Here is a 25849-nt window from a genome sequence, read left to right as displayed (position 1 = left end):
TGGCCTGAATCCAGCTTGTTCTTCACCAAGCTTTTCTTCCACAATTCTTCTCAACCGTTTCTCAAGTATACTTGCATAGATCTTGCCAGGAACATTCAATAGGGAAATACCTCTGTAATTCTCACATTCAGTTTTATTTCCCTTTTTATATATGGGTACTATGAGAGCTCTACTCCAATCATCGGGAAATCGTCCCTCTGTCCAGGCTTTCTGAACTATGCAGTGCAGCCACTGTAAGACTCTTATACCACCATACTTCAGCATTTCTGGTCGAATATCATCTACTCCTGCTGCCTTTCCACATTTCAAGCCTTTGATGGCTTTTTCTACTTCAAGTATGGATATGTATTCCTGACTGCATGCCTGGTCAGTGTTTTTTATCACTGTGCTGTCATCACTGCTTGTTTCATTTAGCAGTTTTTCAAAGTAATTACTCCATACTTCAAGGATATCTTTTTCTCCTGTTTTCATTTCACCTTTATCATCTCTAATTCCTTTTACAGCACTCTTTCCTCCATTCCTAAGCTTCTTCAACAACCTCCAGAATATTTTGCCACCTTCTTGATATTTATTTTCTATATTCTTGCCAAAGTCCTCCCATGACTTTTGTTTAGTTAGTTTTACACACTGTTTAGCTTTCTTACATTTGTCTCTGTATTGTGTAAGAGTAAAAGCTGACTTATTTGCCAGGAACTTTTGATATGCTTTCTTCTTTTCCTTCACTGCCTCTTTAACTTCCTGTGTCCACCAGGGAGTTCTGATTTTTTTATCTTTGCACACAACCTCACCACATGCCTCTCTGGCAGAATCAATCAATGTTTCCTTCAGGGTTTGCCACTGAATCTCCAAGGTTTGATTCCTGTTCTCAAACTCTTTCATTTTCTTTTCAATAATATTTCTGTATTTTAGTCTACAGTTTACATCTGAGAGCTGCTCAACTTTTATTCGCTTTAAAACTTTCTTACATGTTATTCTTTTCAATATGAAATTCAATTTTATCCTGCTCAAGACTAAATAGTGATCACTTCCAATTTCAAATCCTCTGTACACTCTGGTGTCCTGCACCAGGGAGAAAACATCACTATCAACAATAACATAGTCAATGAGACTTTTCTTATTCCTAGCCTCTTCTCTCCATGTGAATTTGTGCACATTTTTATGTTGGAACATGGTGTTAGTAATAACCAGTCCATGTCCTGAGCAGAAATCCAACAGATATTTGCCATTATTATTAGCTTTGCTCTTTTCTCCAAATTTTCCCAAAATATTTTTGTATGTCTCACAATCATTTCCTACTTTACTATTTAGATCCCCAACAAGGACCAACTTTTCCTTTTTCATTGTGTCAGTTGCTTTTTCTAAAGCCTCAAAAAATTCCTCCACTTCTAACTTAGTAGAACCTTCTGTGGGACCATAGGCACAAATAAGTCTCATTGTCCAGTTCCCCATTCTCATATTTGCCCACATTACTCTACTTGAGACTGACTGCCATTCAAGAAGATTAGCCTCGTATTTTGTGTTGAATACTATGGCTACTCCTTCTTTTCCTTGATTGTTATTGCCTGAATATAACATTTTGTATTTATTGCTCAGAAAGATCTCACCAGTTTTGGTCTTTTTTGTTTCAGTCACCCCTATTATGTCGATCTGGTACTTATCTAATTCCTCAGCTAGCTTCATTTCTTTGCCATTCAGGCTTCTTACGTTGATAGTACCGATCTTTAACTCTGGTGATGTTGAGTTGGGGTTTGTTTTCAGATTTGTTCCAGTAGCTGACTTTTCGCTGTTCACCCTGGTTCCCTGGCGAAAACAACGGGGGCCTTGTTTAACCGGGCGACGTCCCAGCTGGCATGAAATTTTGTCATGTTGTACCATCATTTTTTATTTTGGTTTAACCAATAAGAATACAATTTGGTCGGCTAAATCCCAAATTGCCAGCCCATCCTCGTTCGTTCAGTATCAAAGTAGATACCCAACAGGGTGCACCACGAGAAGGTGAGGATTGGACATTAGGTCAGAACCCCTGGTCGGTTCTTCGCATTCCTTTAAAGGCTATGTGGAGGTCTCCCTCAGTTATACAACTTTGACCCTTAAGCACCCCTCTTGCAGAATTGTACTGGATTTATTTAGGAGTATGACATCATCTTCATAAAATAAAGAGCTGAAATTAACATCTCCAATTTTAATATCAAGTTTAATACCACTTTCCTTCATAATGTGATCCATATAGTTTATGAATAACAGGGGGGATAATGTACATCCTTGTCTGAGAAATTTGATTTAAATCTGACACCAGAGTTAACATCAAACTATCTTCCTGTACTTCCTTCAATTCTAACTGCTGACTCACAAATCAAGTATTGACTAAGTATTGCTTGATATAATGCCCCATTGACACCATATAACTGTAGCATTTTGAATAGCTTCTTTCTCTTGGCACCTTGTCATATGCCTTTTTCAGATCTACAAAACTTAAATACAGGTCTTTGTTATATTCCATGATTTCTCAACTATTTGTCGTAAAGTGAAAATCTGATACTGAAAGCCTCTATTTGTCCTGAATCCAGCTTGTTCTTCACCAAGCTTTCCTTTCTGGTGATATTTCTGTAGATGCATTTTTCAAACAAGCTGAAAAGGGTTAGTGATTTTGTCTAAATAGTCAAATTTTCAGTTATTAATGAGTGTTTGCATAAGAAGCTACAAGCAAAACCAAAAAGTCTTTTTGAATATCTCTCCTTTCCTAAGGGTCACAGATGATTGACACTTTTCAAAGATTATTAGTTGCTTAATTTTCTAAGGTTGTAGAGACGATTCTCAAATATTTGGAAAATTTATTGGTATATTCGTGTAGATGGTCTTTATTATAATGGATTGAGTATTTTTCAGATTATTTTGGCTTTAAGGATAGTCTACAAAAAATGGATGACAAGTTTACGGCTGTGCTTTAAGGTTGTTAAGGAAAGGTAGTATAGTTTTCAACTTTTCCTTTTCAAACAAGTACATTCTCTAATATCTGTAGACATTTCTTTATCAAACACTGATACAAAGAGACAGATATTATATGTTTAACAAAGATAAATGTAAAGGGTATATTAGCAAATAGGTCAGACTTCACAAAACAGTGCAGAGCAGCTTTCTTCTCCACACTGTCTTTCATTGAAAGTGATGTTAGAGCAATAAAGAAATTCGTTTCTGAGGAAAGATAACAGCAGCCAGTTTTGGGGTCAGATTGCTCATCAAAATGGTTTCTGACTTGTCATTATGTATGGAACCTCCAAGATGATCATCTAAGGTCAACTTTTGCTTCGAAAGATAACCCAGTTTTCCTCATAGGGATAATGAGTAAGGAAAAAACCATTGATATGTTTTGTCATAAGATGACCATTTTGTTAAGGATTGTTGGAAAAGATTTAAAAGCAAGTGCATCTAAAGAATATTTAGGAGGAAAAAAAACCTATGAGGGTGGTCTGAAAAGTTCTCAGCCTTGACCATAGATGGCAACACTATTGGCAAGATTTTTTTTTTTTTTCTAAGTTGGTACATCTGTCATAAGCATCCATGTGAAATTGCAAGTCATTCTATCAAGTATAGTAAACCCCCGAAGTTATGCAGTAGGTGGGACCAACAAAAAGTGCGCAAGTTGAATTCGCGTAACTCGGTATAATTTTGCATGTAATTTATATATATACAAACATACAAAATATTAGTTAATTGGGACCAAAGGTTTACAAAAACACCTATATTTTTTAAGAAATATAATCATAATTGTAGTTTTTCGTACATAAAAAAAGAAAGTTATTTAAATGTCAATGGTTTCATAAAATCTAATAGATTTGTCTGACGGCATAATGTCTTTTTCTTGTCATGCAAAATTTCTTCATAGCAAGCCAATGATTTTTTTTATTCCTTGCCTTGTGGCTACAATTCATTCCTCGTTAGAATCTATGTCCTCCAAAATCTGTAAATCTTCCTTAATTAATCTGAGACCCTCTGTGAATTTTGCAACTGTCACGTGCTTTTCTGGCAGAACTGGATCTGAGATTTCGGTCTCTTCAGTAGCGCTTTGCTCGCGCATATCTATTAGCTCGTCGATTGTAAGCTCCTTGTTATGTGAGTCTAACAGCTTGCTGACATCTTCACTGTCGACTTCTAAATCTAATTGCCTTGCAAGGTTGACAACTTCTTCTATTGCCTCAGCAACTTGATCAGTTTCTGGCAACATTTCCGTTTTGCATTTAAAAAAGGATGGACAAAGTTTTTTTCAGACACCATTCAAGGTTTTTTGGGAAATTTCACCTCAAGAATCTCCGATAATCCTTACAGCATCTAAAACATTAAACTGTTTCCAAAACTTTTTAACAGACAGTTGATCATTTTGCCTCATAGCTTCATTCAGACTTTCAAATGAACGGCATGTGTAGTACGCTTTGAATGTTTTGATAACTTCTTGGTCCATCCGTTGAAGTAAGCTGGTTGTATTTGGAGGCAGGAAAACAACTTTTACATGTGGATCAAAATCAATTAAAGTTGCAGGAGGTGACCAGGCGCATTATCAATAATTAGCATAACTTTAAATGGAATTTTTTTTTTTAAACTGGCAGTAATGTTCAACTTCAAGTATGAAGTGGTGACCAAACCAGTCTTCAAAAATAGAAGCTGTCACCCAAGCTTTAGAATTTGACTTCCAAATCACTGGCAAGCCAGCTTTAGATTTATTTTTAGAGCTCTTGGATTTTCAGAGCAATAAATTAAGAGAGGTTTTAACTTGCAATCACCAGCTGCATTTCACCAAGCATTACTGTCAACCGGTCTTTGGAAACCTTAAAGCCAGGAAACGTTTTTTTCTTCACGTGCGATGAAAGTTCTCTTAGGCATCTTTTTTCAGAACAAGCCGGTCTCGTCTACATTAAATATGATTTGACTGCTATAGCTGCCTTCCTTGATGATAGCCTTGAGTGTCTCAGGAAAAGCAGACGTAGCCTCTTTATCAGTGCTTGCTGCCTCTCCACTCTCCACGATGCTGTGCCAGTTACAGCGATTTTTAAATCGGTTGAACTAACCATTACTGGCCATGAAATTTTCTTCTTTGACCGCTTCTCCAGCTTCTACTTTTAGCCTCTCAAAAATCAGCTTGGCTTGGCTACATATTGTTGTTTGATCAACTGGACAATTTTTTACTCTCACTTGATTATCACACCATAATTTAAGCATCGTTTCCATCTCACCAATAATCCCATGACGTTTACGAATTATGCTTGAATTCAATAATTGGGCATTTTTCACAGCAGCAAAATTCTTTCTTTGTCTTTTATGATTATTCTTACTGTGGATTCCTGTAGATCGAACTTCTTTGCTAGCTCACAAATTTTCATTCCACCTTCAAAATCCTTAATAATGTTGTGTTTTGTTTCCAAAGTCAATGTTTTTCTTTTCTTGCTAGCTGTAGAAGAATCAGACTTGCTTCTTTTGGAACATTATTATTTCTTATGTGATAAAATTTTTATCAAGAACATAACATTAAACAATTTTTCGCAAGGTTTGTAGACTATAAAAATCATGTATGAATGGACACTGTGCGAAACACATCAGTGCTTGTTCACAGCATGTGCGACACTGGCAAATGCTGCCAGCGCCGGAAAGATACGACTAGTGGTGAGGCATGAAGTGGGACAGGAATACGTACATATAAGAACTCGCATAACTCTAGATTCACGTAAGTCATCGTATTACTGTAATTTGTTTTATATAGCTGTCTGAAGCAAAAGTGTTGTCTGTATCCCTTAAATTGGATAAAATTGAGTATCGTGTGGTTATAGAATTCTTTGTAAAAGAAGGTTTAATTAACGCCAAAAGAAATTCATTCGAAGTTCATAAAAGTTTATGGGCACTCTTCTCCTTCATTTTCGACAATTAAGAAATGGGCTGCCGAGTTTAAACGTGACCTTGAAGATAATCCACATGAAGGACGTCTAAAAAGTGTAACAACAGAAATCATTGATCAAGTGCACGATATCGGCGAGTCAGAGTGCGTGAAATTGCTGAGACTATAGGCATTTCAAAAGAGCATGTAGGATATATTTTGCCTGAAGAATTGCAAATGAAAAAGCTTTGCACAAGATGGGTGCTGCTCTTGCTCACAGCAGATCAAAAACACACTCGTTTTTGATCTGCTTTTGTGAATAAATCTTATTTTGTGCATCAATTTATTACTAGAAATGAGACTTGGATTCATCATTACCCACCTAGAATCCAAATAGCAGTAAAAATAGTGGACAGAAGCTGATTGTTGTTCAGCACAAAAGAAGACAAAGTCAGTTCCATTAGCAAAAAAAAAGTCATGGCATCAGTGTTTTGAGATGCTAAAGGCATTTTGTTTATTAATTATCTTGAAAATGATAAAACTGTAACCAGGGAATATTCCGACCTTTTAACCAGTCTAATGTAGCAAGTAAGGGAAAGAATCATTATGGAAAGATAACTTTACTCAGTGCTGATTGTAGGAAAGTGATAGAAGCAGAAGAAATATTTCAATTATTAAGTGATCACTTTGAAAGGATATAATCATCCATAGTGGTGACTTTGCAGACTGATGTGACAATTGAGGTAGATGAACTGGAAGTACTCAGTTCATTGAAAAATAACATGAGAATACTATGTATTGAAGTTATCATCAGAAAGATATGTGTATATGAAAACAAGCCACATGCTCTTGCGCTCTACAAAGGTAAATTGAATCTACGCTGTTAATTGATCTTTTACTTATCCTGACCTCTAGTGGTAAAAAAAAATAAAAAACTACAATAAACCCTGCTGAAGTCCTCCCGTACTAAGATTTTCTCCTGGACTTGTATAGTTCAGGTTGCTATACTAAGAATTTTCTTCTGGTCTTGTACAGTACAGGTTGCTATTGAATGTTAAAAAAAAAAAAAAAAAAAAAATACTTCACCAAGTCTTCTTGTATTGAGATTTTTCTTTTCTTTGGCTTGTTCTGGTTGCTATAATGGTTGCAAATGGGTCCTCCACATTCTTGGGATGGTTAGACCGTCATTTTTGTTCAGGTTAGGATTGTGTTTGAGCATTTCTGTGAAATGCTCAAAGAAGAAAATCTTAGTACAGGAGGACTTAAGCAGGGTTTATTGTATTTTATTTTTTTTACCACTAGAGGTCAGGCTAAGTAAAAGATCAATTAAGAGCATAGATTCAATTTACTTTTGTAGAGTACAAGAGCATATAGCTTGTTTTCATATACACATGTATTTTTCTGATGATGACCTCAATACAGGGGTCGAAACGTTCATTCCTTATTTTGTCAATTGTTATTTTATTAATAATAAGTAAAATAATCATTTCAACACGTGTTTTGTATCCCTAAATTCGTAAATATGAAGGACAGTGGTTGTCAATTCAATGTTGTAAAATGTAAGATAATGCACTTCAGGATGAAAAGATTACACACTTCATATCATATTGATGGTACCAGCTTACAGGCAGTTGATGAGGCTAGGGATCTGGGGGTGATGGTGGATAGAGGTTTGAAATTCAGAGAACATATTGCAAGAGTTAGCAAAATAGCTCAGAGGATTACTTGGATGCTGAAGAACACATTAACAAGTAAAGATAGGGAGGTTATTATCCTTCTTTATAAAGCTATGATTTGGCTACATGTTGACTACTGTGTACAGATTTGGTCACCAGCATTTCTAGGGAATCGGGAGGTGGTGGAAAGGATTGAGAGATGAGTAACCTAGCTGGTGACATGTCTGTGGAATTTTCTCAATGAGAGAGAGAGAGAGAGAGAGAGAGTGTGTGTGTGTGTGTGTGTGTGTGTGTGTGTGTGTGTGTGTGTGTGTGTGTGTGTGTGTGTGTGTGTTTGCAGAGTTTAGCTGCATACTCATTTTATGCCACAATGGAAAAATGAGAAATGACAATATTTCACTATACTTCTCGACTCCTGCAACATCAGAATTCAGTTTCTGAACAAGCTCCATAAAACATAATTCAATTATTTTGATAATAAAAATGATCGGACTGAAACCAAAATTAAGGCAATTGATGAGGCTAGGGATCTGGGGGTGATGGCGGATAGAGATTTGAAATTCAGAGAACATATTGCAAGAGTTAGCAAAATAGCTCAGAGGATTACTTAGATGCTGAAGTACACATTGACAAGTAAAGATAGGAAAGTTATTATCACCCTTCATAAAGCAATGATGTGGCTACGTGTTGACCACTGTGCACAGATTTGGTCATCTGCATTTCTAGGGACTGAGAGCTGGTGGAGAGTATTCAGAGACTAGTGAACTAGCTGGTGACAAGTTTGTAGAATCTTCCCTATGAAGATAGATTGAGGGTGTGTGGGTTGCAGAGTTTAGCTGACAGGTGTAGGAGAGGGGATATGATGGAAACTACGTTACTAAAGGGATTCAACAAGATTGACACAGAAAAAATTTTTTAATACATGGAAGTAAAGGGGAAAACAAGGGATCTCACTTGAAAGTTGTCTAAGAGTGTGGTTAGTAAGGGTGTGTGGACTAGGTTCTTTACTCAGAGAGTGGTATATGAGCAGAATGGATTGTCAGAGGTGGTTGTGAGTGTTCCAACAGTAAATAGGTTTAAGGAGATGTGTGATAGGTATTGTGTTTATGGATAAAGTGGGTCTCCCGCAGTGAATCTTTGACTCCATGGAGTACCTATATTAATAATAATTTTGGATGCAGATATGATTTATTTATCTTCTTAAATCATAAGATAATTTTCTGTTGTTGAAGTTTATTTCTGAATGTTGTCTATATCTTTTTATTTATGTATCTTAGAATTATTAAACTGTTTCTGTTTTGTATGTGGAAGTAAAAAGACTCAATTTGCTTAATTATAGTGGAAGTAAAGATTAATTTTTAAGAATAGGAGAGAATTATCATAGTGTACATATATCTGGAGTCTCCATAGCTCAGTTAGTAAAGGTGAGCCCTTTGGTTGAAAAGACCTGGATTCGAATCCAGAAGGTTCCTCTGATGTGCAGAATCTTCATGAGGACTTTTCGATTCAAATACTGAGTTTGCTAGTTTCATATGAAGGTAAAGGGTTTTTTCTCCTGGAAACTCAGGTTTTTCATCTCTCAGAACTGCAAACTAGTCCAATGAATGAACATAGATCTAGATCTACAGCCAAAAGATACTTGCCTGTGTGGGATACAGCAGAGTAGTGTTGTGCAAGCTGCATTAATTCATCGTGACCTCTAATCAGGGACTCTCCCCATCCAAAGAGACAAGGGAAGACTTTGGTAAGAACATAGAAAGTAATTATCATGGTAAAATATTCTGAAAGCTATTGAAAAAGCTTAGAAATGGTAGAAAGAGTACTTTAAAAGGAATTAGAGATGATAAAGGGGACATGAAAACTGAAGATAAAGATATTCTTGATATATGGAATAATTGCTTTGAAAGATTGCTAAATGAAAGCATTTTTAAAAGATTGCTAAATGAAAATTACAGCAAGGTGATAGAAAACACTCAACAGGAATTCCATCTGGAATATATATATATCTGTACTTGAAGTAGAAAAAGCTATCAGAAATCTGAAATGTGGAAAGGCAGCTAGAGTGGATGATATTCAACCAGAAATGCTAAAATATGGAGGTAGAAAAGTGACAGTGGCTGCATTTCATAATTCAGAAGGCCTGGTCACAGGGTTGAATTCCAAATGATTGGAGTAGAGTACTCGTAGTATCCATATATATATATAAAAAAGGGAATAAAGCTGAATGTAAAAATTTCAGAGGAATTTTTCTACTGAGCATTCCTGGTAATATTTATGCAAGTATTCTTGAGCAACAGCTAAGAAAACTTGTGGAGGAGAAGCTTGGAGAAGAACAAGCTGTGTTCATGCCAAACATAGGTTGTCAGGATCAGATTTTCAATTTAAGACAAATAGGTGTCATGGGAATATAACATAGATCTGTATTTTAGTTTTATAGATCTGGAAAAGGCATATGACAAAGATATTAAGAGATATTCTGTTCAAAACGCTTTAATTATATGTTGTAAATGGGATGTTATATCAAGCAATACATAGTCTATTGGAGTTGCAAATCAGCAGTTAGAACTGAAGAAAGATGGTTTGATGTTAAGTCAGTTGTACAACAAGGGTGTACATAACCTCTGCTGTTATTCATCATTAATGTGGATCACACTATGAAGGGAAGAAGTATTAAACCTTGATATCAAAATTAGAGAAATTAATCTAATCTCTTTACTTTATGCAGATGATGTTATACTCCTAAATAAATCCAAGACAAGTCTACAGGATTACCTGACCAAATTGAACAACTGCTGGAATGAATTTGGTATGAAAATCAACATTATAAAGACAAAGACTATGAAAATAGGAAGAACCTGTAGAACAAGTAAAACATTTCAGCTATTTAGGCACAAGTTTTAGTGAAGATGGCAAATTAAATTAGGAAATAAACATTAGAATTAGCAGAGCTGGTATGGTAGGAAGTCAACTGAATAAATTTATATGAAATAACAGAAATTAGTCGAAACACTAAACTAGCTATAAACAAGATGGTATTCAAACCAATTTTAACTTATGATTCTATGAGCTGGGTTAGAAATAAAATTCTGATCAAAGACTTGAGACTACAGATATGAGAGTTCTGAGAAAGAATACGGAGACTGAATAGATGGCATTAATGACAGTATTAAAAACAAGGTTATTAGGAAAGAACTTGCCATTGTTAGCATTCAGGAATGTGTTAATAGAGCTAATCTGAGGTGATATGGCTACTTAAACAGAATGGGAGAGGAAAGATTAGCTAAATGGATGTTCTTTGACAGGAAAAAAAAAAAAGATGCAGAGGAAGTCCAAGATGTAGGTGGATTGATACAGTAAAAAGTGGCTTAGAAGACAGAAATATAAGATCTGATAATATTGGAATTTAGCATGTTATCTGTTCAACACAAAGATCCTGTACACACCCCTGAGGATGTATATGTCAGGAATTTGGTGATGACAATTACGATAAGGTTTAACTAAATAAACCAAACTTTTTACCTATGGTACATTCAACAGGATTTAATAACAAAACTAAACTTTTTTACATTATAATGCAGTCATAAAAATCTCTTTTCTAGTTTCCTATTTCAAAAATCACCAGAAAAGGGAATTTTTTTGTTGTAAGTTATTCCTGGACTTGAACTGGATGGATGTATTGAAATTTGATATTTGGAATATTTACAAAAATTCATTGAGTGTTTTTGTTTCAGTTGAATTAGTTTCAGAGACATTTCAAAATAATATATAGTAACTCGGTTCTGGTTTCAGTCCGATCATTTTTATTATCAAAATAATTGAATTATGTTTTATGGAGCTTGTTCAGAAACTGAATTCTGATGTTGCGTATAGGTAGTGCTAGTGGGGTGAGAATGTATCTTGACATTGATGTTGCAGGAGTCGAGAAGTATACAGTGAAATATTGTCACTTCTCATTTTTCCATTGTGGCATAAAATGAGTAAGAAAATCAAGTCATGCAGTACTAAACCCTGCAAACACACACTCTCTCTCTCTTTCTCATTGAGAACATTCCACAGACATGTCACCAGCTAGGTTACTCATCTCTCAATCCTTTCCACCACCTCCCGATTCCCTAGAAATGCTGGTGACCAAATCTGTACACAGTAGTCAACATGTAGCCAAATCATAGCTTTATAAAGAAGGATAATAACCTCCCTATCTTTACTTGTTAATGTGTTCTTCAGCATCCAAGTAATCCTCTGAGCTATTTTGCTAACTCTTGCAATATGTTCTTTGAATTTCAAATCTCTATCCACCATCACCCCCAGATCCCTAGCCTCATCAATTGCCTGTAAGCTGGTACCATCAATATGATACGAAGTGTGTAATCTTTTCATCCTGAAGTGCATTTTCTTACATTTTACAACATTGAATTGACAACCATTGTCCTTTGCCAATTTATTTAAATTATCCTGTAAGATATCTACATCACCTTTATGAACTATTGCTCTCCTTAGTTTTTCATCAGAATATCTTCCTTCAAATCTGCTATATGATTAATGTAAAAATTCAAGAGGAGTGGTTCTAGTATAGTGTCCTTGGGCACTTCACTGGTCACTCTCACTCACCTTGATTCCACTCCAACATACACCCTCTGATTGTCTATCATTTCTCTCCCCATCCATGCCATCAGCCTCATATCCATTGCCATTTGCTCGAACTTGTGTAATAAGTTTTCTATGCAGTATTCTGTCAAATGCTTTGCAAAATCCATCAGTATTATGGTCTAGCCATTTCCTTTATCAAATTTCACTGTCACTTTATTATAAAATGTGAATTAATTACTCAGATAGTATCTAAATCTACCCTTTACAAAGCCATGCTGTCCCCTTTAGAGTATCATATTCCTGCCCACTATTTCCTGTATTTTACATTTAGCCCACTTTTCCAATACTTTAACCACTACTACCATTCCAGAGAGACTGATTGGTCTGTAATTTGCTATTTCTGTCTTGGAGCCATCTTTATGGAAATAGCTTCCCCTCTTTCTACTCCCTTGGAGCCTTGCCAGAGCTGAGACTTCATCAGAAGAACTGCCACCTCACTTGCACATTCTTGTAGCACACAACTGACATATCATCCATTCCCGCTGCTGTATTCAAATCGATATTTTTCGATATACTGAAACCTTCTTTTCCTTGACTACCTGTAATTTTCCAAGTTCACCATGAAGTTCTGATTTTTCTGTTCTTGTCAACAACCTCATCACATGCCCTCTTATTAAATCAAACCAAACTCATTTTTTCTTGAATAATATTTGTATATTTCACCTCTGAAAGCTGATTCTTTTGATTCTTTTAAACTTTCTTACAAACTTTTCTTTTTAATATGGTATTCAATTTCATCCAGCTCTAGCTATTTCATCCAGAACTAGCTGATCACCTCCTGTTTAGACCCCCTGTTCTAAACATAAAATATGCCTGGTAATCATTTCCATCTCTGCTATTTAGATTTCTAACAATGACTAATTTAGTCTCTTGATAGGTGTTAAAAATTATGTACCACCAAAAGACATTGACTAAACATCCATTCCAATCCATGGCTTGGCTGTTAGTTCAACAAGGGAGACGTTACCCTCTCAACCAGTCAAACCAGCAAATTGTTCTCGATGGCAAATTACTTAGATATTCTTTATATTGGCCTTAAGAAAATAAATAAATGCATCATTTCTTAAATCATTAAAATTATAAATAGTTTGTTGTTGCTGTCAAATTTCTGCTAAGTAGTTGATCTAATATTTGCTGGCTTGGTTGTCTTTGTTTACATCAGTAAATTATATTAGGAAAAAAGTCAGCAAGGTAGTTCATTTTTTTTTAACAGTAGAAAGAGTGTGCAAATTAATATTTAAAAAACTTGTTTTATAAATATTAATTTGTGCACTAACAAACCATTCACTCCAAAGCCTCATGGCTTTGGAATGAACAGACTAGTCATCCAAAATTTGTAGAATTATTTAATTTACACAACACTTCTCACTTGATGAATTGCTTATTTCCATGCCTGTGAAACCAGCAAATTTCGATGGCAAATTACTTAGATATTCTTTATATTGGCCTTAAGAAAATAAATAAATGCATCATTTCTTAAATCATTAAAATTATAAATAGTTTGTTGTTACTGTCAAATTTCTGTTAAGTAAGTAAGTCTTGTAATTGTGCACCTTCAAAGAGAAAAGTAAATCTGTCTAAAAGAACTGTTTTCTCCTGAAAAATTGTAGAAAAATATTCCATTTGCTGTTAAGTAAAATTATGTAATTTTTACTGAACTTTGAGAGTTTAATCTTAAAATAATGAAAAAAGGTTTCTTTAGATTTCTCTTGTGATTGGCCATTGTGAAAAAGAAAATAGTATAAAAGGACCTCTCCTCCCACATACACCAAAAAATAAAAAATAAAAAGAAAGAAAAACAGCATAATCATTCGAATCACTAATATAACATACAACTTTTCACTGGGTGTTAAGATATTATCTGGGGGTATGTTCATATACACATTCATGTTGCAGTCTGCCAGTTAAAATTATTATTCCCTTTAAGTTAATGTGTAAAAGCACTGATAAAAGAAAAATAGCATAATTGTACAATTGTTCTCGATGTACAATTAAGTTCAGTTCTTTCCATTAAAGAAATGAAAATCGACAAAATCTAATGGCTGTTGAGATGTGCAGAGTAATTCTTCAACTTGCCACTTTGTGGATTAATATTATGCCACATCAATGAATTTTTCTTATGCTTCATAATACAAAATTAAATATTGCAAGTTGCTTACATATAATAAAATGTAATTCAATATCTTACAAAAAATGTTGGTTTATTTTTATATTTATAGCTTGGAGCTCTGTTAAGTTTAGCCTTCGTATTTCTAAAGGTGGACATGAAATAATCAAGAATTTAATTTGAATTATTGTTATTATTATCATTATCCCAACTCCGTCAAGAACTTGATTCCCCATTTAAATCAGCAACAACATAAAGATGGTCTTGTCATAAACGGTCTTCCTGAAACTGCACCTACAGAAAACCTCAGAGACGTAGTTTTAAAATTAGGCCCTGCAATTGATATTCCCCTACAGCTTAACGACATTCAAACCGTAAATTGGATTCCTAGGAAGAGCAAAAAACAAGGCTTGCCACGACCTGCACCAGTATAGTTTGCCTTACAAGCAAGTCCACAAGAGACATTCTCATAAAAGCCAGCAGACAGAAAAAATCAGTTGCCAAAGACTTGAACACATTGAAAGGCAATACACCAATCTTCCTATCTGAATATTTAACACCATTCAACCAGAATATGTTATACCAAGCAAGAAAAGCAAAAACAGAAAAAAAAATGCCAATTTTTGTGGATCAGAGATGCTAAGTATTCTTGAGGAAGTCGCACACCTCAAAGCCGATACTAATTAAAAGCTCAGAAGACATAGAAAGGCTGCCACAGTGAAAAAAAAAAATCTCCTAATTAGTCCAAAAAGAAGACCAGAATAAAAATGAATGTGAACCATCAAGACAGATGCAATAACACCAGAATATATCGGCAATTTCACTTTGATCAGAACTTTCAGATCATTCATTTGACCCTCAAACTACTTCCAACACAGCAATCAAACTGATAAAAAGTATCTAACCGGTTTCATCCTCAGATAAGCTTATTATAAAGCTTCGAGGATGCAAGCCTAGACATTATATCTCAATGGAGATCAACAGAAAGAAAAAAAAATATATATATATCATCATCATCATCATCAAATTCCTGCCATGTACCCTCAAGGGGGTGTACAGGATATGACAGCACTACATGAAAAAATTACATCATTACTAACTTCCTATCTACAATTTTCCTCCAAATCAGTCTGTTACTTGTCAAGACTCCAACATTATCAGATCTTATATTTCTATTGTCTAAGGCACTTTGTACCATATCAATCCACCTATATCTTGGTCTTCCTCTGGGTCGTTTTCCTGCCAACCTGGCAGAGAACACTTGTTTTGCTAATCTTTCCTCTCCCATTCTATTTAAAGTGACCATACTACCGGAGATTAGCTCTGCTAAAGCATTCCTGGATGCTGACAATGTCAAGTTCTTTCCTAATATCCACGTTTTTAATATGATACTGCCATTGATGCCATCTGTTCACGCCTCTAATCTTTCTCAGGACTCTCATATCTGCGGTCTCTAGTCTTTGGTCAAGTGTTTTACTTCTGACTCAGCTCTCAGATCCATAAGTTAAAACTGGTTTGAACACTGTCTTGTATACAGCTAATTTAGTGTTCCAACTAATTTCTCTCTTATTCCATATGAATTTATTCAATTGACTTCCCACCATACCAGCTTTGCTGATTGTATTGTCTATTTCTATATTTAATTTACCATCTTCAGTAAAAATCGTGCCTAAATAGCTGAAATGTTTTACTTGTTCCACAGGTTCTCCATTCACAACACAGTTGACATTTTCAATGATCCTGCCTATTTTCATCGTCTTTGTCTTTTTATTGCTGACCTTCATACCATATCTATTACAACAGCTATTCAATTTAGTTAGAGAATCTTGCAGACTTGTAGCGGATTTATTTAGAAGTATAACATCATCTGCATAAAGCAAAGAACTGACATTAACATCTCCAATTTTGATATCATGTTTAATACCGCTTTCCTTCATAATGTGATCCATGTAGATAATGAATAACAGAGGGGATAACATGCATCCTTGTCTCACACCAGATTTAACATTAAACCATCTTCCTGTATTTCCTTCAATTCTAACTGCTGACTTACAACTCAAATAAAGACTAAGTATTGCTTGACATAATGCCCCATTGACACTATATAACTGCAGCGTATTGAATAGCTTCTCTCTTGGCACCTTGTCATATGCCTTTTCCAAATCGACAAAACTTAAATACAGATCTTAGTTATATTCCTATGCTTTCTCGACTATTTGTCGTAAAGTGAAGATCTGATCCTGACAGCCTCTATTTGGCCTGAATCCAGCTTGTTCTTCACCAAGCTTTTCTTCCACAATTCTTCTCAACCGTTTCTCAAGTATACTTGCATAGATCTTGCCAGGAACACTCAGTAGGGAAATACCTCTGTAATACTCACATTCAGTTTTATTTACCTTTTTATATATGGGTACTATGAGAGCTCTACTCCAATCATTGGGAATTTGTCCCTCTGTCCAGGCTTTCTGAACTATGCAGTGCAGCCACTGTAAGACTCTTATACCACCATACTTAAGCATTTCTTGTCGAATATCATCTACTCCTGCTGCCTTTCCACATTTCAAGCCGTTGATGGTTTTTTCTATTTCAGAAATGGATATGTATTCCTGACTGCATGCCTGGTCAGTGTTTTTTATCACTGTGCTGTCATCACTGCTTGTTTCGTTTAGCAGTTTTTCAAAATAATTACTCGATACTTCAAGGATATCTTTTTCTCCTGTTTCCATGTCACTTTTATCATCTCTAACTCCTTTTACATCACTCTTTCCTCCATTCCTAATCTTCTTCAACAACCTCCAGAATATTTTGCCACCTTCTTGATATTTATTTTCTATATTCTTGGCAAAGTCCTCCCATGACTTTTGTTTAGCTTGTTTTACACACTGTTTAGCTTTCTTACATTTGTCTCTGTATTCTGCAAGAATAAAAGCTGACTTATTTGCCAGGAACTTTTGATATGCTTTCTTCTTTTCCTTCACTGCCTCTTTAACTTCTTGTGTCCACCAGGGAGTTCTGATTTTTTTATCCTTGCACACAACCTCACCACATGCCTCTCTGGCAGAATCAATCAATGTTTTCTTCAGAGTTTGCCACTGAATTTCCAAGGTTTGATTCCTGTTCTCAAACTCTTTCATTTTCTTTTCAATAATCTTTCTGTATATTAGTCTACAGTTCACATCTGAGAGCTGCTCAACTTTTATTCGCTTTAAAACTTTCTTACATGTTATTCTTTTCAATATGAAATTCCATTTTATCCTGCTCAAGACTAAATAGTGATCACTTCCAATTTCAAATCCTCTGTACACTCTGTGTACAGAGTGTCCTGCACCAGGGAGAAAACATCACTATCAACAATAACATAGTCAATGAGACTTTTCTTATTCCTAGCCTCTTCTCTCCATGTGAATTTGTGCACATTTTTATGTTGGAACATGGTGTTAGTAATAACCAGTCCATGTCCTGAGCAGAAATCCAACAGATATTTGCCATTATTATTAGCTTTGCTCTTTTCTCCAAATTTTCCCAAAATATTTTTGTATGTCTCACAATCATTTCCTACTCTGCTATTTAGATCCCCAACAAGGACCAAATTTTCCTTTTTCATTGTGTCAGTTGCTTTTTCTAAAGCCTCAAAAAATTCCTCCGCTTCTACCCTAGTAGAACCTTCTGTGGGACCATAGGCACAAATAAGTCTTATTGTTCAGTTCCCCATTCTCATATTTGCCCACATTACTCTACTTGAGACTGACTGCCATTCAAGAAGATTAGCCTCGTATTTTGTGTTGAATACTATGGCTACTTCTTCTTTTCCTTGATTGTCATTGCCTGAATATAACATTTTGTATTTATTGCTCAGAAAGATCTCACCAGTTTTGGTCTTTTTTGTTTCAGTCACCCCTATTATGTCGATCTGGTACTTATCTAATTCCTCAGCTAGCTCCATTTCTTTGCCATTCAGGCTTCTTACGTTGATAGTACCGATCTTTAACTCTGGTGATGTTGAGTTGGGGTTTGTTTTCAGATTTGTTCCAGTAGACTTTTCGCTGTTCACCCTGGTTCCTTGGCGAAAACAACGGGGGCCTTGTTTAACCGGGCGACGCCCCCAGCCGGCATGAAATTTTGTCATGTTGTACCATCATTTTTTTATTTTGGTTTAACCAATAAGAATACAATTTGGTCGGCTAAATCCCAAATTGCCAGCCCATCCTCGTTCGTTCAGTATCAAAGTAGATACCCAACAGGGTGCACCACGAGAAGGTGAGGATTGGACATTAGATCAGAAGCTCTGGTCGGTTCTCCGCATTCCTTTAAAGGCTATGGAGGCCTCCTCTCAGTTATACAGCTTTGACTCTTAAGCACCCCCCTAATATATATATATATATATATATATATATATTCAAGATATCAAATTTTTGGTCCTATTTCCCAAGTACTTGGGAAATGGGATTAGGAACTGGGTTTGTATGGATTTGCTTGGACATAATATACCCAAGTTAAAAAAACTTTCTAAATATATATATGTAATAAATTTTTTAACTTGGCGATATTGTATATTAGGATAACCAAGTTATTTTATAAACTTGGTTATTTTAACTCCTAATCCCAAGTATGCAAATAATTAAGTTTGCGCCTGAAACAAAGTTCAAGTCTAAAGATGGTACAACACCAGGCCAACTCATTGTAAAGGGGTGTATAAAGCTCTAATCACTATTCTTAGTATTTTCCCATAATGTAAAGCACATCTCACTAGAAGATGTATACTGCAATGCATTATGGGTGGGATCACTACCCAGACCGGTTTCAACCTTTTTTTTTTTTTTTTTAGTCTAGCTACTCACTGAGGAGACCTCATTGAAACCGGTCTGGGTAGTGATCCCACCCATAATGCATTGCAGTATACATCTTCTAGTGAGATGTGCTTTACATTATGGGAAAATACTAAGAATAGTGATCAGAGCTTTACGCACCTTTACAATGAGTTTTCCTGGTGTTGTACCATCTTTAGACTTGAACTTTGTTTCAGGTGCAAACTTAATTGTTTGCATACTTGGGATTAGGAGTTAAAATAACCAAGTTTATAAAATAACTTGGTTATCCTAATATAATATATATATATTAAAAAGTTTTAATGAACGATACCAAGAGATAAAGAGATGACAAGGTATCCTTTCTTTTAAGCTTACACGGTGATCCAAATGCATTTTTGAAAATTATGTAGACATCTACGGTGTTTGAATAAATACTTTAGTTTAATATAACTAAATTCTACATTCGACATTTCGACCTTTATGTCAAGGTCATCTTCTGGAGCATACAACTATACACAGAAAACAAGCTACACTACAATCCAACTGGTTTGTTAATGATACTGACCAACCGCTACAACAATTGTTGGCCTGACCTCTGGTGAAAAAAAAAAAAATATATGTAGAATGTATTTATCTTGGGTATAATAAATGTTAAAGATACCAAGCTATTTTAAACCTGGTTTTACTCCATTTCCCAAGTAAGCAAACAGACAAACATGTCAAGTTTGCACCTGCAAGTGTTGCAACTCAACCTACTCTGCACGCAGTGTAAGACCAAGGCAACTCATGGTAAAAGTAGAATAAGCTCTGATCACTAATCTTAATATTTACCCTTAATGCAAAGCACATCTCCTGGGGGAGATTTATGATACTTTGTATTAAAGGGAAGGGGCCACTACCCAGACTGGTTTAGACCTTTATTGAGGTCTCATCAGTGGGAGCCAAGCTAGAAATACCAAGATTTTAGTAATATAGAGCTTATAAGTATTTTACCAGAACAAGTTTTCATAAGGTGTTTTAACCTTATTAAATAAAAATCTCAGGAGGAGATATAATTATTATACCCAAGGTAAAATACATTCTACATTTATATCTCCTCCTGAGATTTTTATTTAATAAGGTTAAAACACACCTTATGAAAACTTGTTCTGGTAAAATACTTATAAGCTCTATATTACTAAAATCTTGGTATATCTAGCCTGGTTCCCACTGATGAGACCTCAATAAAGGTCTAAACCGGTCTGGGTAGTGGCCCCTTCCCTTTAATACAAAGTATCATACATCTCCCCCAGGAGATGTGCTTTGCATTAAGGGTAAATATTAAGATTAGTGATCAGAGCTTATTCTACTTTTACCATGAGTTGCCTTGGTCTTGCACTGCGTGCAGGGTCAGCTAGACTTGCAACACTTGCAGGCGCAAACTTGACATGTTTGTCTGTTTGCTTACTTGGGAAATGGAGTAAAACCAGGTTTAAAATAGCTTGGTATCTTTAACATATGTATATAGATAGATACTTGTTGTTGCTCCCAATGTATTTTTACAACCAACAGATAACACTAATAATAGGACTCTAGCGTTGACATATAATTTTTTTTTTTCATTAGCATACATTCAGCCTGCCTAATATATAAGATCCAACATAAGTCAGGACTCTAGCCAGTCTTCAGCTAGTATTAGAAACCATTCCATACCAACTGGCTGGAATGTACAAGTATAATCATGATGTTAATATATGTATATAGATAGATAGATACTTGTTGTTGCGCCCAATGTATTTCTACAACCAACAGATAACACTAATAATAGGACTTGCGTTGATGTATAATTTTTTTTTTCTCACCAGTGGTCAGGCCAACAATTGTTGTAGTGGTTGGTCAGTATCTTTAACAAACCAGTTGGATTGTAGTGTAGCTTTTTTTCTGTGTATAGTTGTATGCTCCAGAAGATGACCTTGACATAAAGGTCAAAACGTCGAATGTAGATTTTAGTTATATTAAACTAAAGTATTTATTCAAACACGGTAGTTGTCTTCATAATTTTCAAAAATGCAGATGACATGGTATATTTGAAAAGATACTACTAGTTTAGTTGAATTGATCAACATTTTCAGGTATCACAATCAAAGAAATATATAAACAATTACAGAGAGCTTAAAATTGCATTAACAGAACAAGTACACAAGACAGCGTGTTTGAAAACAAAATGCGAGCTTGAGTTCCAAATAAACATTGACTATGCACTGTCATGAGTGCACCAATACTGAACAGAGGCAACGTGTGCATCAGAGAGATTGAAACTTAGGCTGTTGTTGATATGGGAAGAATCTAGAGAAATTTCTCTAGCTTCGACAATCTTTCTCTTGAGCTCATCTTGGCACACATGGATGTTAGAAATTTGAGCCCAGTATACAATGCATTGGCGGCCTTCATCTGAGTTAACTGAAAAGAGAACGTGGCTAGAGAGAGTGCTAGCTCTAGTCCTGTTGTAGGAGATAACTCTATGGTGTTCTTCCAAACGTAGAAGGATGGATTTAGAAGTCTGGCCATAGTATGGCTTTCCACAATCACATAAAATCTTGTATACTCCTGGAAACTGAGTTGGAAGAGGTTTCTCTTTAGGTTTACTAAGTATTGAACGAAGTTTTGGGAGCATAGTAAAGCAAGTTCTGAAGTTAAACTTCTTGAGAATTTTTGCCAGTTTTGGTGAAAGAGAGCTGATGTAAGGCAAAGAGATGAAGGCTCTGGGGGAAGAGGGATCTTCAGAAGTAGTTGAGTGACTGGGGGAAAGAAATTTGTCAATTTTATTAGGAGAGAAACAGTTATTAATAAAAGTTTTTTAAGAAAAAAGAGTTCATTTTCAATTTCTGCTTGTTCTGAATGATGATTATATATATATATGTGTGTGGTACATTGACGTGCCATCGTTACACCGCTTAAATACACTAAAAGCAAAAAATTGTAAAAATCAAACTAGAACATGTTTTGTAAATTAAAAAAAGATACTATTATTATTATCATATGTATGTAATTTTTTTTAGAATTTTTAAATTTAGTAATGTCTATAATTTTATAATGTAATTGTTATATGTATGCAAGACATAATAATCATTAATGTAATATTATAATGTAACATGAAAAAATATAATAAAACATTATTATTAAAAAAATTATGTAAATAATGAGGTCCGCACGGTTAGCCTAGTGGCTATGCGCTTCGCAACCATATGCCTGGAAGGAGTGTCCTAGGTTCGATTCCCGTCGGTGACGTGAGGAGCTGAAGGATCTTCATCAGCCATAGCCAAGTTAGCCAGTCTTGGGCGTGGACAGCAGGGTTTTTCCCCAGTTTATTCTGGGGTTTTCATCCCGCAAAGCAGGCAAACTGGCCTTGAGAACTCAACACTACAGGCCGTAGGATACACTGGGGCATAAAGCTGACCACTTTATCCTGTAAACGGAGTGAGGTCCGATGATCAATGGACCCTCAACACAAGGTAAAAGAGGGTATAAGGAAGATGAATGAAGATGAAGTAAATAATGAGTTTACATTGTATGTTTGTGAGAATTAGAATTGTGTATAATCACTTTCTCACACTTTGAAAAAAAAAGTAAAGTACAACATGTAATATTATTTAACTTGTGTAACTCAGAACTATATAATTATAAATTATTACTGTGATTATTATTTTAAAAAATAGCAAAAAAATTATGTTATCATTATTGAAATCTCATCGTTGTGAAAAATATATGTAGCACTTAGCGCTGAACTTTGTAAAATAATATACTGAATGTTACCCAAGTTGATAATTATATATATGTAAATATTTGAGAAATCCATAAAAAAAATTATTATTAAAAAAAATATTATTATTCGTGACACCTCCACCTGCGCGGTTAGCCTAGTGGCTTTGCGCTTCGCAACCATATGCCTGGGGAAGGAGTGTCCCAGGTTCGATTCCCATTGTAGACGTGAGGAATTTGAGGATCTTCCTCAGACATAGCCAAGTTAGCCGGTCTTGGGCACAGTCAGTAGCATTTTTTCCGCCAGTTTATCTGTCGTTTTTTCATCCCATGAACATACGCCTCTACAGTCAAAAATATATCCCCCCCAGCGGCAGACCAGGCGACGGGTCAGTTGGGAGTAGTACTAACAAGAAGTCGCATCTAAAGTAACACGCGGACCCTGCATGGGAAGCAGGAATAACGCGTAGTAGAAGAAGCTTCGTGACACCTCCAAGGAGTCCGAGGACACTAATCGCAGGAGGACACCTATTGTACAACTCTCCTTCTCCACCAATCCTCTACTACCAAGATATCAACGGCATTGTTATTCATTCTATTTTGATAAAAACAAGTTTCTTTCATTGAATTATTATGACAAAAGTTAAATATATTTGGTAGACTCTTAATGTAAAATGGCCCTAAAAGTGTTTCTGTAAACATAAAAGTAGAGTAATTCACTGAAATTATTTCCCTTTACTGGGGAATAATTTCAGTACATTTAATAATTTCAGTAAGATTAATGGTACTGCTATAGGGGGAACCCATAGCAGTACCATTAATCTGTTTGTAGAATTCCCACCCCCCCATGTAAAGTAACCTGCATTCATGGTAAATTGAAATAATTCAAAAATATCTGGGGGAAATTTAGACTTGATTAAATCAAGAGTGTCTATAAGTGGTACATTGGTAAATAGGGAGGTGACATCGAAACTAACCATTATGTCTGAATTTTTTAGGATTAGATTTTTAACCAGTGCTTTGAAATGGATTGAATTTTTTACAAAAGTAGAGGAGTTGCCAGTAAGAGGGGCAAGCGACTTAGCTAAATGCCGGTCAGTTTATATGTGGGACTATCTATGCTATCAACTATGGGGCGTAGGGGAACCATAGTTTTGTGGATTTTTGGTAATCCATAAATACGGGGTGTTTTAACATGAATTGGTTTTATTTTCCTGGTGATTTCTTTGTGCCATGATGTCACTTTTTTTTTTAGTAATTTTCGGACTTTTTTCTTTTGCGACATTGTAGGGTCTCGATGTATGATTTGATACGTGGAACTGTCACATATGAGATCTTGCATTTTTTTGTTAAACTCTTCTTTATTCATGATAACTGTTGCATTTCCTTTATCGGCTTTTGTAATAATAATATTTTTATTATTATATAACTTTTTTAGGGCAGTTATTTGCTTATGTGGTATATTACTTTTTGGAGGCTTAGCTTTGTTTATAATACTTGCTATGTCTAGTCGCACGTTATTGGCCATTGCTGGCGGAAGATCGTGGATAACCCGTTCTACTTTCATCATAATTTCGAGTTTAGGAATTGTTTGGGCGCGACGGCAAAGTTATGTCCTAAACTGAGAGCGTTCTTGGCTTCTTCAGTGAGTGTTTCCGACGATAGGTTTACGACCACGTGGTCTCGTCGAAGTTGCGGTCGAGACTTCGTATGTTGGCGCTGTTGTAGTAGTTCAAATTTCTTTAGGTGCTTGCTTTTAACTTTTGTGAATTATTTTTTTGCTGCAACTTCGGAGATCTGCTGTAGGACAGTCCATATTTCAAGATTTAACACGTTTATTAATTCTTGTTGTAGAGCTGTTTAGCTTACTAAGCTCTATGCGAGTAGCGGCGATTTGTTCTCGAAGAAGCGCAAAACTCGCCCGTCGATAAATACGATGTGCCTTTGCCGATTGCAACTTTTCTTTGAATTTCAGAAAAGATGGAATAATATCGTTGTCGCGACATCGTTTAAGGAAGGCTAACCGGTTCAATTTTCTGGACAGTTTCAGTTTCAACTTACCGAACCGTCGCGCTTTGTAAACAAGCGCAATTGGAAGCACGACGGTACATTGGAAACACGCCCTTCGATTGGAATAGGCCTAAGTTCGATTCTCGTCGCAACGAGAGGAATCTTTATCTGGTCGATTTCAATCGATGGTGAGTTAGCTGATCTCATACGGAGGTAGCAGGGTTTTTTCTCCCGGAAACTCGGGTTTTTCATCCCGCATACATACAAATCGGCCCTTCAGAACACACGCAATTTACAGACAAAAATTACTAGTTGTGGTGGTGTTGGAGGTGGGCGGTAGGTGGCGTTGATTCGTAGTAGAGGTAAGGTGTAGAGACAGTTGAAGATGTCCTCCCGCGATGAGTCTTCGGACTCCTTGGAGGTATCAGGAATAATGATATCTTCTCCGTGCAGAATCATTAATCTAACAGATAAGCTTAGGCGTTGATGGTTATTCATGACTTATTTTTCACGGTATTTTCACTCCTTCACACAGGATTAGATGGAGGAAAACGAATGTGCTATTTAGGAGTCGTTATAGATCTGAAAGATTATTTTTTGAGTCAGCAATGGCTTTGAAGAATTCTCCCAACCTTAACAAATATGGTTGCATTAATTTGCCAAAAATTTGGGAGACGGTTATCCTAAGAAAACTCCTGGATAACTGCTGCTTTTTTTTTTTTTCCGTTAGAGGGCGCCAAAAATAGGACTTTAGATCTTTTGTCTTTTGCAATTATATTGTTTCACTCACTCACTGTCGCGTTTACATGTGTGTTGTGCTCTGATGATGCTGAGTTGAAAATCAGCGAAATATTAGCGTTAATAAAACATCCTTGTTGATAAAAGTGTTTGTGGTGTTGTTAATACCGTGAAAAATAAGTCACGAATAACCATCAATGCCTAAGCTTACCTGTTAGAACTTAATAGAGTTCACTTATCTGATGTTGGGTTACTTCAACCAAGT

General features: G+C 35.7%; 1 protein-coding gene across 2 annotated transcripts in view; it reads left to right on the top strand.

Moving 5' to 3' along the window:
• LOC150098418 (tudor domain-containing protein 5-like) overlaps nt 1-25849 on the top strand; it is a 471387-nt gene that overhangs the window by 51611 nt on the left and 393927 nt on the right. The window lies entirely within an intron of this gene.

Source organism: Typopeltis vanoorti, chromosome 15 (genome assembly GCF_054136105.1).
Source record: "Typopeltis vanoorti isolate ZY-2024b chromosome 15, IOZ_Tvanoo_1.0, whole genome shotgun sequence".
NCBI lineage: Eukaryota > Metazoa > Arthropoda > Arachnida > Uropygi > Thelyphonidae > Typopeltis > Typopeltis vanoorti.
The sequence above is the reverse complement of the archived record's forward strand: the minus strand, read 5'-3'. Positions and strand labels throughout refer to the sequence as shown.